We start from the raw sequence: 17539 nt of genomic DNA, 5'->3' as shown, positions 1-17539 counted from the left end.
TGCTGATATCAATAATTATTTTAACTTGTTAGCCGTGAAGAGGCTTATTTTATAAGGGAAGCAAGTGAAATGGTGATTTTGTTTTTCATGTTAAGTTCCCTTCAAATTGCATTTTGTTTAACCCCATCAATATGCCAAGCTTGAAATTGATGCAAATGAATCCTTTTGATAAATGTCTTACAAAGAAAATCTAACCAAGATGAATAATGTTAGGATACTTCTAATGAACACGATCAGTCAGAAGTAAAAACCACCTGGAGTTGGCAGTGAATTAACTAGACTCTCCCTTCCTCTCCTAAAGCTGTTGACTCAGGCACGAGCATCAGCATCTCAGCGGGTATCTGTCAGAAGTGGCCGTGCCTTCGGAGTGAAGTCTGAACCAAACTACTGAGGAACCTGCAGTTAAAGGATTCTTGTTTGTCAGATATGAAGTATGCAACCCCTCCCCGTGAAGGATACATGTCACTTACTCAAGTACAGACTACTCAAGTGTCAGTTGTTTCAGCCTTGACATAGGCACCTCCCTAGCATAGTGTTGGAGTTTAGCCAGTGAAAAACTGCTGGTGCTCAGAACTGGTAAGCTTCCTGTTGCTTGTCCAGTGAGGGCCACACTAATCGGTAGGGCATTGGCTTGTGGGCTTATCTGAAGTCAACTGAAAAGAATTGGAGCCTTCCAGTAACACGTCTACCACTTCAGGTTCCATTAGCCGGCTGGTTGATCATCAGTACACTGGAGTCCTACAAAGCGGTAGCACTCTCACCTTCGAATCAGCTTAAGCCCCACTCCAGATACATGAATCCGCAATCAACTGGATGGACTGGATAAGAAACTGGCTGAAGTCGATGGAAATTAAAAGTTAGGAGAGATGTATAACAGGCGTCTAATCTGATATCGTCCATTCTACACTATCACCCAAAGTCAGAATTACCCCCTGGGCTTTTCTTCCTGGAAATGAGATGGCCGAGAGGTGATCTTATTAAGATTGTTTAAGGAAAAATTTAACACAGAATATTACTTTAAATTAAACTATGAGGGTAGAATTAAGGAACAGAGGTTCAAATGAGTAAACAGTAATTTTAGGACTGATTTAGACCCCATCTGGCGTATTGTGTTCAGTTCTAGGCACCATGCTTTAGGAAGAATGTCAAGGCCTTACAGAGGTGATTTACCAGAATGGTACCAGGGATGAAGGACTTCAGTTATGTGGCAACATTAGAGAAGCTGGGATTGTTCTCCTTAGCGCAGAGAAGGTTAAGGGGAGATGTAATAGAGGCGTTCAAAATCACGAACGGATTTGATGGAGTAAATAAGGAGAAACTCTTTCCAGTGGCAGAAGGGTCAGTCACCAGAGGACACAGAATTACGGTGATTGGCAAAAGAACCAGTGGGGAGATAAGAAGATATTTTGTTTAACACAGCGAGTTGTTGTGATCTGGAATGTACTGCCTGAAAGGGCGGTGGAAGCAGATTCAATAAGAACATAAGAAATAGGAGCAGGAGTAGGCCATACGGCCCCTCGGGCCTGCTCCACCATTCAATAGGATCATGGCTGATCCGAATCTAGACTCACGTCCACTTCCCTGCCCTCTCCCCGTAACCCCTAATTCCCTTATCTGCTAGGACAATGTCTATCTCCATTTTAAATTTATTTAATGTTGCAGCTTCCACAGCTCTCTGGGGTAGCAAATTCCATAGATTTACTACCCTCTGAGTGAAGAAGTTTCTCCTCATCTCAGTTTTGAAAGGGCAGCCCCTTATTCTAAGATTATGCCCCCTAGTTCTAGTCTCACCCATCAGTGGAAACATCCTCACCGCATCCACCCGATCAAGCCCCCTCACAATCTTATATGTTTCGATAAGATCGCCTCTCATTCTTCTGAACTCCAATGAGTAGAGTCCCAACCTACTCAACCTTTCCTCATACGTCAACCCCCTCATCTCCGGAATCAACCGAGTGAACCTTCTCTGAACCGCCTCGAGAGCAAGTATATCTTTTCTTAAATATGGAAACCAAAACTGCACACAGTATTCCAGGTGTGGCTGGAATAGTAACTTCCAAAAGGGAATTGGATGAATACTTGAAGGGAAGAATTTGGAGGGTTATGGGGAAACAGCCTTGGAGTGGAAATAATTGGATAGTTCTTCCACTGAGCCGGCACAGGCACGATGGGCTGAATGGCCTCTATCTGTGCTGTATCATTGAAATCAGGGCAGTTTTCTTCACACAAAGAATAATCAGCATGTGGTATAAATTTCTAGGTAGAGTTGTGGAGGCAAAAGTCCTGAAATAATTTAAGAAACCATTGGATACTTCATTGGGGGATGTGCTCTGGCTCAATGAATTAAGATGAGCCAAATAGCCTTCCTCATCCACATCTTGTGATCTATTTTACTCTCTCTTCCTAACAACTCAAGGGTCCTGTGCCCTATGCTGATCATGATTGGAGAATATTGCAGTTCAGGACAGACTTAATTATACTGCACTGAAATTCACAGCAAACACATTGTGGGCGAGAATTCAAAGCTTCCATTAATATTAGTTTAGCCTTAATACCGTGCAGTTTATTCATGATTTAGAGTGGCGTTCGGGATTTAATGAGTTTTTGTAGGAAAACACGCAACCTGTCTACAACCTTAGACTGAAAATGTTTCCCAGTGCTCCTCCCATGTTCAGGTTTTATCCTTTTGAAGAATCGCTTCTATAGATGGTGAGAGGAGTCTGTGGGGGTTAGGTCCTGTTTGTGCATGCATAAGCATAACCATATAACTCTGCAAATAAACTCTGGAAAAAAAAGCTTTGTTTTTAACTATTCTCTTGGCATTGCATTTCAGGGAACAATAATCCATCTTTACTATTTCCACTTGTGCTGTATCAGAAGGATCACTGCACTAGTTGCGAGACACCAGTTGCTCTTTCACAATAGTATATGGCGGCTTGATGATGGACTTCCATTACATCAATGGCAAAGTGGCCGCATTCAGCGACTGTGGGTTACCATAAGAGCGTAAGAAGAATTAAGAGCAGGAGTCGGCCATACGGCCCCACGAGTCTGCTCTGCCATTCAATAAGATCATGGCTGATCTTCAACCTCAACTCCACTTTCCCGCCCCATACCCATATCCATTGCTTCCCCTAGAGTGCAAAAATCTTTCTATCTCAGCCTTGAATTTCCTCAATGGGCAGGATTTTCATTGGGCCGTGGAGTCGGGATTGGAGGCGTGTGGGGGGTTAAAATCCCGAAATCAGGGGTCCTGACCCCATCCCGCACCCAACCCGCTTCCATGCCAGTTTCATAGGAGACGGGTACCCGCCCTGCAATGGGACCCACCTACCCGAGGCGGGAATGGATTAGCGCCAATTAACTGCCTGTTAACAGGTAGTTAACAGGCAGTTTTTAGCCTAATCCCTATTTTTAATGCTGAAGTGTGGGATTCCCGACAGGTTGAAGGACTTGGAGGGGTCGAGATGTTGGTGTTCAGGTCAGTGATGTGTGCATGAGTGCAAAGGTAAGTGTGTTTGGTGTGTCTAAAGTGTTTAAAGAAGTTTAAATGACCTTTTCGTACCCTTTCAGCCTTCCTACCTTTAGGTCTCGGGAGTCCCTCATCTCACCGGCACAGTAAGCAGAATGGCTGCGAACTGTCAAAAGTGACAGCCTTCAGCTTTCTGTGCAGGAGAGATTTCTAACTGAGTCTGTGGAGAAGGACTCAGGTTAGAAGTAAGACTGTCAGTGATTGACAGCTTCAAACAGCTGTGAAACGCTGATATTTCATCCGTCAAAACTTCTTGACAGATGAAATTTCAGTCTGTGACGTCACCTGTTGCCGGGTGGCCCTTAATTGGCCTGCTGAGCCCGCTGGATGGGCTCAACAAGGTCAATCAAGTTAAAATCGCGCGGATTGGCCACATCTCGATGGAGGCGGGACTACAAACCCGAAAGTTGTAGTCCCGCCTCCTACCCGACGCCTGAATGAAAATCCAGCCCAATGACTCAGCATCCACAGTCCTCTGGGATAGAGAATTACAGATTCACAACCTTCTGAGTGAAGAAATTCCTCCTAATCTCAGCCCTAAATAGCCGACCCCTTAACCTGAGACTATGACCCCTAGTTCCAAAGTCTCCAGCCAGGGAAAACAACCTCTCAGCATCTAACCTGTCAATCCCCTCAGAATTTTATATGTTTCAATGAGTGATGTAATAACGACTCACTACGCACTTGGTTGTACATAAAGCAAGGCTTTAATCGACTTGTAACAAAACATGGAGGTCTAGTTAGTAGTCACTAGCTTCCTGTTTCCAGACTGTCTCTGGCCAAGCTGGGCCCACGCCCGAGTATTTATACTCCTCGGGCGGCACCCTCAGCTGGCCATTCAGTAGTACTTCCTGAGTTACTTCTTGTAGAAGTTGCGATTTATGACATTGAGATCACCTCTCATTCTTCTAAACTCCAGAGAGCATAGGCCCATTCTACTCAGACCACAGAAATACCGATGGCCAGAGTTTTCCTAGCATATGTTTGGTTACCTGGGGGTCGTGGAGGTGGGAGTTTGTTCATCCATACAGTTCGGTGTTTCAACATGGAATGAAAGCTTGCTTTTCTAACAGGTCATTATTTTCTGCGCGGATCTCCCAAAAATGATGGCCTAGAAAATGCGATCGGAGGCGTACCTCCGGCGTGCGCTTCTGACTCCCGAAAGAATTACAAAAGTACATCCTGGCGCCCAGGCTGCGAAGAGTTGCGGTCTCAGGCCTCGAGGCGGAGGGCAGCATAATGGCCCACGGGTCCCAGGGATGCAGGCAGCTCGGAAGCGTACCTGGGATCACGTGGGCCCGGTCCTCCAATGAAAAAGGAGAATTCCACTGCAGTCATTTACCAAGGGAATCCTCATGTGAGATGCAATGGAATCCCCAAATGTAAAAATTATACAATCAACAGAATTTTAATTTTAATCATAATTACCTTCATTCCACCAAACTCAATTAAAATTTAATTTTTTGATAATTTCACACATCATTAAAACTGTAATCCAGGCCAATCTTTGCATAAACTCATTTAATAAAGTGTATGCAAATAATTTTGGATATGTAAATGTTTAATTTACGGCTTATAGATAGCCTTACGCTGATGCAAGCAGGCCCTATGCCTGCTTGCATCAACCGTAGGACTTATGTGGGCAATCGCTGGCCAGTCGCTGGGCAAATAGCCCAACTCGGTGCCAGTGATTGCTCTTTCGGAGTGCCCCTGCCCTGCGGCTGGCCTGTCTGTGTATGTTAACAGGCCGCATGTTCGGGATTTCGAGTATGCGGGCATTTCAAAGGGGTTACGATGGCGTACTCTGCGATGTTTTGTTATTTTCAATAAGAAATGGCAACACATTCTGTGAAATTTTGGCACAAAGGGCCAGAGCTGAGCTTCCAATGAAATAATAATAATATAATAATAATAATCAACTTTATTGTCATTGTTAGTGCACAAGTGCAGTACAACGAAATGTAGGCTTGCAGCTCCCGAGAGTGTACAATTGGAGACATTTAAACATACAACATTCATTTGGCTTGTAATACATTAACATAAACAAAATAAAGTGCATTGGCAGATGTGCAGGCTTTAGAGTTTATTTGTGGAGTTCAGTAGGATGACAGCCCTGGGAAAGAAGCTGTTCCTAAATCTGGTCGTTCGGGTGCGAATGCATCTGTAGCATCTCCCAGATGGCAGGAGGGTGAACAGACTGTGGCTGGGGTGGGTAGGGTCTTTGATGATGGTCCGTGACCTCTGTAAACAGCGTTTCTGGTATATGTGCTCTATGGTCGGTAGCCGGGTGCCGGTAATGCACTGGGCAGTTTTGACTACCCGCTGCAGGGCTTTCCGGTCATAGTAGCTACAGCTGCCAAACCATACTGTGATACAGTTCGTCAGGATGCTCTCTATTGTGCAGCGGTAAAAGTTAGAGAGGATCAGGGGTGACAGGTTACATCCCTTCAGCCTCCTTAGGAAATATAGGCGCTGCTGGGCCTTCTTCACCAGAGAGGAGGTATTGAGGGACCAGGAGAGGTCTTCCGTGATGTGGACTCCGAGGAACTTAAAGCTGTCCACCCTTTCCACCACAGCCCCATGGATGTGGATAGGGGTGTGACTTCCGCCTTTAGACTTCCTGAAGTCCACAATGATTTCTTTGGTTTTCTTGATGTTAAGGGCCAGGTTGTTATCGGCGCACCACTTCACGAGATGCTGGACCTCCTCCCTGTAGGCTGACTCATCGTTGTTGGTGATCTGGCCTACCACCGTGGTATCACCCGCAAACTTGATGATGGTGTTGGAACCATGAACAGCCACACAGTCGTGGGTGAAGAGGGAGTAGAGGAGGGGGCTCAGCACACATCCTTGTGGGGCCCCCGTGTTCAGGGTCGGGGGGGGAGGTGTGGTTACCTAATTTGACAGACTGGGATCTGTTTGTTAGGAAGTCCAGGGTCCAGTTGCCTCCATTTTTCCCACCACGTTTCTTGACTAATTTCTGATTGGGTTAATGTTTGATTGGACAGACCTATACACATAATTTGGAACCATATGTAGAAAGAAAGTCAGAAGTGTCAGTAGCCCTGGGAATGGTTCAACATGCTTCAGTTGGTGACCAATAGAATTCTTTTATATTCCTGATCTTCCTTCTTTTTAATTTATTCTCGGGATGTGAGCGTCGCTGGCAAGGCCAGCAATTACTGCCCATCCCGAGTTGCCCTTGAGAAGGTGGTGGTGGGCCTTTTTCTAGAACCGTGTGGTGAATTTACTCCCAACAGTGCTGTTAGGGAGGGAGTTCCAGGATTTTGACCCAGTGAAGATGAAGGAACAGCGATATATTTCCAAGTCAGGATGGTGTGTGACTTGGAGGGGAAATTGGAGGTGGTGGTGTTTCCATGCGCCTGCTGCCCTTATCCTTCATGCGGTAAGGGTCGTGGGTTTGGGAGGTGCTGCTGAAGAAGCCTTGGTGAGATGCTACAGTGCATCTTGTAGATGGTACACACTGCAGCCACGGTACGCCAGTGGAGGCAGCAGTGGATGTTTAAGGTGGTGGATGGGGTGTCGATCAAGAGGACTGTTTTGTCACATAGAAACATAGAAGATAGGAGCAGGAGTAAGCCATTCGGCCCCTCGAGCCTGCTCCGCCATTCAATGCGATCATGGCTGATCATCTAAATTCAGTACCCTGTCCCTGCTTTCTCCCCATACACCTTGATCCCTTTAGCCTTGAGAAATATATCCAACTCCTTCTTGAATATATTTAATGAAATGGCCTCTACTGCCTTCTGTGGTAGAGAATTCCACAGGTTCACCACTCTCTGGGTGAAGAAATTACTCCTCATTTCTGTCCTAAATGGCCTACCCCTTATCCTTAGACTGTGACCCCTGGTTCTGCACTCCCCGACCATCGGGAACATTCTTCCTGCATCTAGTCTGTCCAGTCCTGTCAGAATTTTATAAGTTTCAATGAGATCCCCTCTCATTCTTCTAAACTCCAGCGAGTACAAGCCCAATCGATCCAATCTCTCCTCATACGTCATTCCTGCCATCCCAGGTATCAGCCTGGTGAATCTTCGCTGAACTCCTTCCATGGCAAGAACATCCTTCCTCAGATAAGGCGACCAAAACTGCACACAATACTCAAGGTGCGGTCTCATCAAGGCCCTGTACAACTGCAGCAAGACATCCTTTTTCCTGTACTCAAACCCTCTCGCTACAAAGGCCAACATACCATTTGCCTTCTTAACCGCCTGCTGCACCTGCATGCTTACCTTCAGCGACTGGTGCACAAGGACACCCAGGTCTCGTTGCACTTCCCCTTCTCCCAATCTATTGCCATTCAGATAATAATCTGCCTTCATGTTTTTGCTACCAAAGTGGATAACCTCACATTTATCCACGTTATATTGCATCTGCCATGCTTCTGCCCAATCACCCAACCTGTCCAAATCATCCTGGAGTTTCTCGGCATCCTCCTCACAGCACACACGCCCACCCAGCTTTGTGTCGTCTGCAAATTTGGAGATATTACATCTAGTTCCCTTGTCTAGATCATTAATATATATTGTGAATAGCTGTGGTCCAAGGATCGATCCCTGCGGTACCCCACTAGTCACTGCCTGCCATTCGGAAAAAGACCCGTTTATTCCAACTCTTTTCTTTCTGTCTGCCAACCAGTTCTCTATCCAAGTCAGTACCTTGCCCCAACCCCATGAGCCTTAAATTTACACGCTAATCTCTTATGCGGGACCTTATCGAAAGCCTTCTGAAAGTCCAGGTCACAGGTCACAAGGGACTGACTGAGTGATACTTAGCAGTGGGAGGAAGCGGTAGACCCTCTTGGTTCAGGTAACTATGACTCGCCTGCTAAATCCTTGGCTGACAGCTCAAAGTAATCGTAATAGTATGAAGGTTGTTCCAGTCAGCAACCCTCTAAACTGAAATCTGCCATTGTAACCCATGAGGTTCATAATCAATCTAGTAGAATGGTTCAGAATCAAACCTGAAGCTTTCTTATTAGTCTCTTTTTGAAATGTTGCCTTGGGATGTGGGCAACACTGGTGAGGCATAACTTATTGCCCACCCCTAGTTGCCCTGAATGTTTCAAGAGTTGACCACATAGTATGGGACTGGAGTCACATCTGGCCAGACTGAGTAGGGAGGGCAGGTTCCTGTCCCTGAAGGACATTAATGAACCAGTTGGGTTTTTAATGACAATCCATTGATTTTCATGGACATTTTACCCAGTGCCAGCCCACAAGTTACCAAAATTATTGAATTCACAATTCCATGGTGGGCTTTGAGTTACATACAAACAAAGAAACAAATAAGATAGGAGCAGGAGTAGGCCATTCGGCCCCTTGAGCCTGTTCCGGCTTTTAATGAGATCATGGCTGATCACCCACATTAAGTACCCTGTCCCTGCTTTCTCACCATATCCCTTGATCCCATTAGCCTTAAGAAATATATTTAACTCCTTCTTGAATATATTTAATGAATTGGCCTCCACTGCCTTCTGTGGCAGAGAATTACACAGGTTCACCATTCTCTGGGTGAAGAAATTCCTCCTCATCTCTGTCCTAAATGGCTTACCCCTTATCCTTAGACTGTGACCCCTGGTTCTGGACTCCCCCGCCATCGGGAACATCCTTCCTGCATCTAGTCTGTCTAGTCCTGTTAGAATTTTATAAGTTTCAATGAGATCCCCTCTCATTCTTCTAAACTCCAGCGAATATAAGCCCAATCGACCCAATCTCTTTTCATACGTCATTCCTGCCATCCCAGGTATCAGTCTGGTGAATCTTCGCTGTACTCCCTCCATGGCAACAACATCCTTCCTCAGATAAGGCGACCAAAACTGCACACAATACTCAAGGTGTGGTCTCACCAAGGCCCTGTACAACTGCAGCAAGACATCCTTGCTCCTGTACTCGAATCCTCTCGCTATGAAGGCCAACATACCATTTGCCTTCTTAACCGCCTGCTGCACCTGCATGCTTACCTTCAGTGACTGGTGCACAAGGACACCCAGGTCTCGTTGCACTTACCCTTTTCCCAATCTATTGCCATTCAGATAATAATCTGCCTTCTTGTTTTTGCTACCAAAGTGGATAACCTCGCATTTATCCACGTTATACTGCATCTGCCATGCTTCTGTCCAATCACCAAACCTGTCCAAATCCTACTGGAGTTTCTCTGCATCCTCCTCACAGCACACACACTCACCCAGCTTTGTGTCATCAGCAAACTTGGAGATATTACATCTTGTTCCCTCGTCTAGATCATTAATATATATTGTGAATAACTGGGGTCCTAGCGCCGATCCCTGCGGTACCCAACTAGTCACTGCCTGCCACTCGGAAAAAGACTCGTTTATTCCAACTCTTTGCTTCCTGCCTGCCAACCTGTTCTCTATCCAAGTCAGTACCTTACCCCAAATCCCGTGTGCTTTAAATTTGCACGCTAATCTCTTATGCGGGACCTTATCGAAAGCCTTCTGAAAGTCCAAATACACCACATCCACTGGTTCTCCCTTATATATTCTACCAGTTGCCTCCTCAAAAAATTCCAGTAGATTAGTCAAGCATGATTTACCTTTTGTAAATCCATGTTGACTTTGTCTGATCCTGTCACTGTTTTCTAAGTGCTCTGCTATTACATCTTTTATAATGGACTCTAGCATTTTCCCCACTACCAATGTCAGGCTTACCGGTCTATAATTCCCTGTTTTCTCTCTGACGCCTTTTTTAAATAATGGGGTAACATTAGCTACCTGCCAATCCATGGGAACTGTTCCAGAGTCTATAGAATTTTGGAAGATGACCAGCAATGCATCTACTATTTCTAGGGCCACTTCCTTAATTACCCTAGGCTGTATGTTATCAGTCCCTGGGGATTTATCGGCATTCATTCCCGTCAATTTCCCTAACACCATCTCCCTACAATTACTGATTTCATTCAGTTCCTCCTGCTCATTAGACCCTATGTTCCCAAACATTTCTGGGAGGTTATTTCAATCCTCCTTTGTGAAGACATTACCAAAGTATGTATTTAATTGGTCTGCCATTTCTTTGTTCCCCATTATAAATTCCCCTGATTCTGACTGCAAGGGACCTACGCTTGATTTCACCAATCTTTTTCTCTTTACATATCTATAGAAGCTTTTACAGTCAGTTTTTATGTTCCTGCAAGCTTACTCTCATACTCTATTTTCCCCCTCTTAATTGATCCATTTGTCCTCCTTTGCTGAATCCTAAACTGCTCCCAATCCTCAGTTTTGCTGCTTTTTCTGGCCAATTTATATGTCCTCTCCTTGGATCTTATGCTATTCCTAATTTTACTTGTTGCCATGGTTGAGTCACCTTTTTTGTTTTATTTTTATGCCAAACAGTGATGAACAAATTCTATAGTTCATCCATGCAACCTTTAAATGTTTGCCATTTCCTATCCACCCTCAACCCTTTAAGTAACATTCCCCAATCCATCCTAGCCAACTCACACCTCATACCATCATAGTTTCCTTTATTTAAATTCAGTACCCTAGTCTCTGAGTCAAATGCTTCACTCTCCATCTTAATGAAGAACTCTAACATATTATGACTGCTCCTCCCCAAGGGGCCTCACACAACAAGATTGCTAATTAATCCTTTCTCATTATATAATACCCAGTCTAAGATGGCCTGATCTCTAGTTGGTTCCTCGACATATTGGTCCAGGAAACCATCTAGGAATTCCTCCTCCACATTATTGTTACTAATTTGGTTAGCCCAATCTATATGTAAATTAAAGTCACCCATGATAACTGCTGTGCCCTTATTGCACGCATCTCTAATTTCCCGTTTAATGCCATCCCCAACCTCAGCATTACTGTTTGGGGGTCTGCATACAACTCCCACTAATGTTTTCTGCCCCCTGGTATTTCTCAGCTCTACCCATACAGATTCCACATCATCAGAGCTAATATCCTTCCTTACTATTGTGTTAATCTCCTCTTTAACCAGCAATACTACCCCGCCTCCTTTTCCTTTTTGCCTGTCTTTCCTGAATATTGAATTCCCCTGGATGTTGAATTCCCAGCCTTGGTCACCCTGGATCCATGTCTCCGTAATCCCAATTATATCATATCCCTTTACATCTATTTGCACAGCTAATTCATCCACCTTATTATGAATGCTCCTCGCATTAAGACACAAAGCATTCAGGCTTGTTTTTTTAACACTCATAGACCTTTTAGAATTATTATTTACTGTGGCCAAGTTTGATTTACATCCTTGATTACTCTGACTGCCACTTTTGCTTTTCTCCTTCCTGTCTTTTGCTATTATCCTTGCTTCCCTTTCCTCTGTCTCCCTGCTCAGGTTCGCAACCCCCTGCCATTTTAGTTTAAACCCTCCCCAACAGCACTAGTAAACACTCCCCCTAGGACATCGGTCCCGGTCCTGCCCAGGTGCAAACCGTCCAGTTTGTACTGGTCCCACCTCCCCCAGAACCAGTTCCAATGTACCAGGAATTTGAATCCCTCCCCCTTGCACCATTCCTCTAGTCACGTATTCATCTGAAATATCCTTCTATTTCTACTCTGACTAGCACGTGGCACTGGTAGCAATCCTTTGAGTTCCTATTTTTAAATTTACCGTACCTCCTAACTCCCTATATTCAGCTTTTAGGACCTCATCCCGTTTTTTACCTATATCGTTGGTGCCTATATGCACCACGACAACTGGCTCTTCACCCGCCCCCTTCTGGAGAATAGAGCAGATGAATGCGTGGTTAAAGAGTTGGTGCAGGAGTGAGGGCTTTAGTTTCCTGGATCACTGGGCCTGTTTCTGGGGAAGGTGGGACTTGTACAAGTCGGACGGGTTGCACCTGAACCAGAATGGGACAAATATCCTTGCGGGGAGGTTTGCTAGCACTGTTCAGGGGGGTTTAAACTAACTTGGCAGGGGGATGGGATACAGAGTGGAGCTATAATAGGGGGTGATGTACAGCCAAATATAAAGGAAAAAAGAAGTCAGACTGGAAGGCAGAGCAAATATGTAACGGCACAAGGGAGTAGGGCAAGGCTAATGGCATTTATTTTAATGCAAGGAGTCTTACGAATAAGGTGGATGAACTGAAGTTGTTGATGAACACATGGGAGTATGATATTGTTGCTATCACGGAGACATGGTTGAGAGAGGGGCAAGACTGGCAGCTCAATATTCCGGGGTATAGAATCTTCAGGCGAGACGGGGGGGGGGGGGGGGGGCGGTAAAAGAGGAGGGGGTGTCGCAATATTAATTAAGGAGACAATTACTGCTGTAAGGAGGGATGATATATTAACAGGTTCCTCTAATGAGGCCATATGGGTTGAACTTAAAAACAAAAAGGGGGCTAGCACTTTGCTGGGAATATACTATAGGCCCCCAAACAGCCAGGGGGAGATAGAGGAACAGATATGTGGGCAAATCTCAGAGAAGTTTGCAAATAATAGGGTAATTATAGTGGGGGATTTCAACTTCCCCAATATTAACTGGGATAGTCAGAGTGTGAAGGGCTTAGAGGGTGCAGAATTCTTAAAGTGCATCCAGGAGAACTTTTTGAGCCAGCATGTAGAAAGTCCTACAAGAGAGGGGGCGGTACTGAACCTAATTCTAGGGAATGTGGCCGGGCAAGTGGCAGAAGTTTTAGTAGGTGAGCACTTTGGTGACAGTGACCATAATTCGGTGAGATTTAAGGTAGTCATGGAAAAGGACAAGGATGGACCGGAAATAAAGGTTCTAAATTGGGGGAAGGCCGATTTTAATATGATAGGGCAGGATCTGGCCAATGTGGACTGGGATCAGCTACTTCAAGGAAAATCCACATCGGAGCAATGGGAGTCTTTCAGAAAGGAAATTGAGAGAGTACAATGGCAACATGTTCTCGTAAAGGTCAAGGGTGGGACCAACAAGCCCAGGGAACCTTGGATGTCAAGGGATATACGAGAATGGATTAGGAAAAAAAGGGGGGCTTTTGGCAGATACAAAGGACTAAAGACAGAGGAAGCCCTAGAGGAGTATAAAAAGTGCAGGGGGATACTTAAAAAAGAAATTAGGAGAGCGAGGAGGGGCCATGAAATAACACTGGCGAGCAAAATAAAGGAAAATCCTAAGGTGTTTTATAAGTATATTAAGGGCAAGAGGATAACTAGGGAAAGAGTAGGGCCCATTAGGGACCAACGTGGCAAACTGTGTGTAGAGCCAGAGGATGTAGGTGGGGTTTTAAATTAATTTTTTGCATCTGTGTTCACTATGGAGAAGGACGATGTGGACATAGAAGTCGGGCAGGAGGACTGTGATATACTTGAACATATTAGCATCGAGAGGGAGGAGGTGCTAGCGGTTTTAGCAGGCTTAAAAGTGGATAAATTCCCAGGCCCGGACGAGATGTATCCCAGGCTACTATGTGAGGCAAAGGAGGAGATTGCAGGGGCTCTGACACAAATTTTCAGAACCTCTCTGGCCACAGGGGATGTGCCAGAGGACTGGAGAACAGCTAATGTAGTACCATTATTCAAGAAGGGTAGTAGGGATAAGCCAGGGAATTATAAGCCAGTGAGCCTAACATCAGTGGTAGGGAAATTATTGGAAAAAATTCTGAGGGACAGAATTGGTCTCCACTTGGAGAGGCAGGGATCAATTAGGGATAGCCAGCATGGCTTTGTCAAGGGAAGATCATGTCTGACCAATTTGATTGAATTTTTCGAGGGGGTGACTAGGTGTGTGGATGAGGGTAGTGCAGTGGATGTGGTTTACATGGATTTCAGTAAGGCTTTTGATAAAGTCCCGCATAGGAGACTGGTCAGGAAGGTAAGAGCCCATGGGATCCAGGGTGCCTTGGCACATTGGATCCAAAACTGGCTTAGTGGCAGAAGGCAGAGGCTGATGGTGGAAGGTTGTTTTTGTGACTGGAAGCCTGTATCCAGTGGGGTACCGCAGGGATCGGTGCTGGGTCCCTTGCTGTTTGTGGTCTACATTAATGATTTGGATGTGAATGTAAAAGTTCGCAGATGACACGAAAATTGGTGGGGTGGTAAATAGCGAGGTGGGAAGCCTCAGGCTACAGGACGATATAGATGGGTTGGTCAGATGGGCGGAACAGTGGCAAATGGAATTTAACCCTGAAAAGTGTGAGGTGATGCATTTTGGACGGACTAACAAGGCAAGGGAATACACAATGAATGGTAAGACCCTAGGAAAGATCAGAGGGACCTTGGTGTGCATGTACATAGATCCCTGAAGGCAGCAGAACAGGTGGATAAGGTGGTTAAAAAGGCATATGGGATACTTGCCTTCATTAGCCAAGGCATAGAATATAAGAGCAGGGAGGTTATGATGGAGCTGTACAAAACGCTGGTAAGGCCACAGCTGGAGTATTGTGTGCAGTTCTGGTCGCCACACTATAGGAAGGATGTGATTGCTTTGGAGAGGGTGCAGAGGAGATTTACCAGGATGCTACCTGGGCTGGAGCGCTTCAGCTATGAAGAAAGACTGGACCGGCTGGGGTTGTTTTCCTTGGAGCAGAGAAGGCTGAGGGGGGACCTGATTGAGGTATATGAAATTATGAGGGGCACAGATAGGGTGGATAGAAAAGAACTTTTCCCCTTAGTAGAGGGGCCAATAACAAGGGGGCATAGATTCAAGTTAAGGGGCAGGAGGTTTAGGGGGGATTTGAGGAAAAACTTTTTCACCTAGAGGGTGGTTGGAATCTGGAACTCATTGCCTGAAAGGGTGGTAGAGGCAGGAACCCTCACAACATTCAAGAAGCATTTGGATGAGCACTTGAAATGCCATAGCATACAAGGCTACGGACCAAATGCTGGAAAATGGGATTAGATTAGACAGGGCTTGATGGCCGGCACAGACGCGATGGGCCGAAGGGCCTCTTTCTGTGCTGTATGACTCTATGACTAGAATGCCCTGCAGCCACTCTGAGACATCCTTGACCCTTGCACCAGGGAGGCAACATACCTGCCTTCACCCACTACTCTGCCTGGTTGTCACCCATTCTCTTCCTGCCTCTGCAGCCTTTACCTGCAGTGTGACCAACTCATGAAACGTGCTATCCACGATGTCATCAGCATCGCAAATGCTCCAGTATGTATCCATTCACAGCTCCAGTGCCGCAATGCGGTCTGCCAGTAGCTGCAGCTGGATACACTTCCCACACACATGGTCGTCAGGGACACAGGAAGTGTCCCTGATTTCCCACATTGTCCAGGAGGAGCATGCCACGGGACCGAGCTGTGCTGACATGACTTACCCTTTAATTTAATTTAATTAAATTTAATCAAATCAATACCACTAATTACACTACATTTAAATGATATACTCAAGGGCCATGTTTACTTGCACTCCCCGCTACAGAACAGAGACCTTAGAAACTATAAACACAAAAATTAAGACCTTCTAAACTTTATAAATTATTAACCTTAACTGTCAAACTATAGATTAGTATAAGTACTCACCTGGCCGTACTCACCCAATCAGCTGCTACCTCTTGCCCACGTCAATTTTTGAATCATAACATTCACAAACTATGGGCTGTTCACATCATACCATAACCATTATGTTACCTTGGTGCACAACAGCACCTGGATAGCACCTAGCTTCCTAAATCGCCACATTTACATATCAGTTAGAGTAGTGATTGGCATAATTCATGTTCAAAATTATAATTCTGCGATTCTATAAATCATGGATAAAACGGGTGTAATTAGCCGATGTGCACGGAAACTGCAGCCTTTAATAATTCTGATGAAAGATCATTGACGTGAAACGTTATCTTTGTTTCTCTCTCCACGGATGCTGCCTGGCCTGCTGAGTATTTCCAGCATTTTCTGTTTTTATTTTATCTTCAATAAGACCGTTCAGCCTGCACATTTTGGCAGTAGACTCGGGAGCACCAGATATGGAGCAGCCAGTGCTTGGCTCTCTCACTTCACTCTCAGATAACAGCACCGTATGCCTTATCCATCTTTTTCTCACACTTTTCCAGAATGACTATGATAGGAACTGTTGGGACAAGTGGTCAAACAAGACACCCAGCACAGAAACAGAACACGGAAGTTTTCTGACTCGAACCGCCAAGCCCCTATGGAGGAGATTGAGGTATTGGGCCAAGGATTCCTGGATGCCTGTACCAGAAAGCCTGCCCACAATGGAACTCTTGCCACCTGGTGAGAAGTGACACTGGTGCCGAGCACCAATTCTCTCACCCCCAAGACTGCAGACCAGTGCTGAAAGTAGTTCAATGGCCTCACCAGGTCAGGTAAGGTAACACACCGGGCTCTCTCACTTTTTTCCCTGGGCACCAGCGCAATATTCACTCTTTTAAAGCAACTCAATGCATTCTTGTTAAGGAGGGGGTCACTAATTCTAGGTGTTCTAGGGCTGGGTATTCTGCGGCGAGTGTCTCACCTCCTGACTCCCCAAAGCCTTTTCACCATCTATAAGGCACAAGTCAGGAGTGTGATGGAATACTCTCCACTTGCCTGGCTGAGTGCTGCTCCAACAGCACTCAAGAAGCTCAACACCATCCAAGACAAAGCAGTCCGTTTGATTGCCGCCCCCCCGCCCGCCATCCACCACCTTAAACATTCACTCCCTCCACCACCGGCGTACCGTGGCTGCAGTGTGTACCATCTACAAGATGCACTGCAGCAGCTCGCCAAGGCTTCTTCGGCAGCATCTCCCAAACCCGCGACCTCTTCCACCTAGAAGGACAAGGACAGCAGGCGCATGGGAACACTACCACCTCCAAGTTCCCCTCCAAGTCACACACCATCCTGACTTGGAAATATATCACCAATCCTTCATCGTCGCTGGGTCAAAATCCTGGAACTCCCTCCCTAGCAGCACTGTGGGAGTACCTTCACCACACGGACTGCAGCGGTTCAAGAAGGCGGCTCACCACCACCTTCTCGAGGGCAACTAGAATCGGAAATAAATGCTGGCCTTGCCAGCGTGCCCAGGTTCCATAAGCGAATAAAAAAAAATTCAGGAA

Source organism: Somniosus microcephalus, chromosome 1, assembly GCF_052327205.1.
Source record: "Somniosus microcephalus isolate GS21.2 chromosome 1, FLI_Smic_1.0, whole genome shotgun sequence".
NCBI classification, from domain to species: Eukaryota; Metazoa; Chordata; class Chondrichthyes; order Squaliformes; family Somniosidae; genus Somniosus; species Somniosus microcephalus.
The sequence above is the reverse complement of the archived record's forward strand: the minus strand, read 5'-3'. Positions refer to the sequence as shown.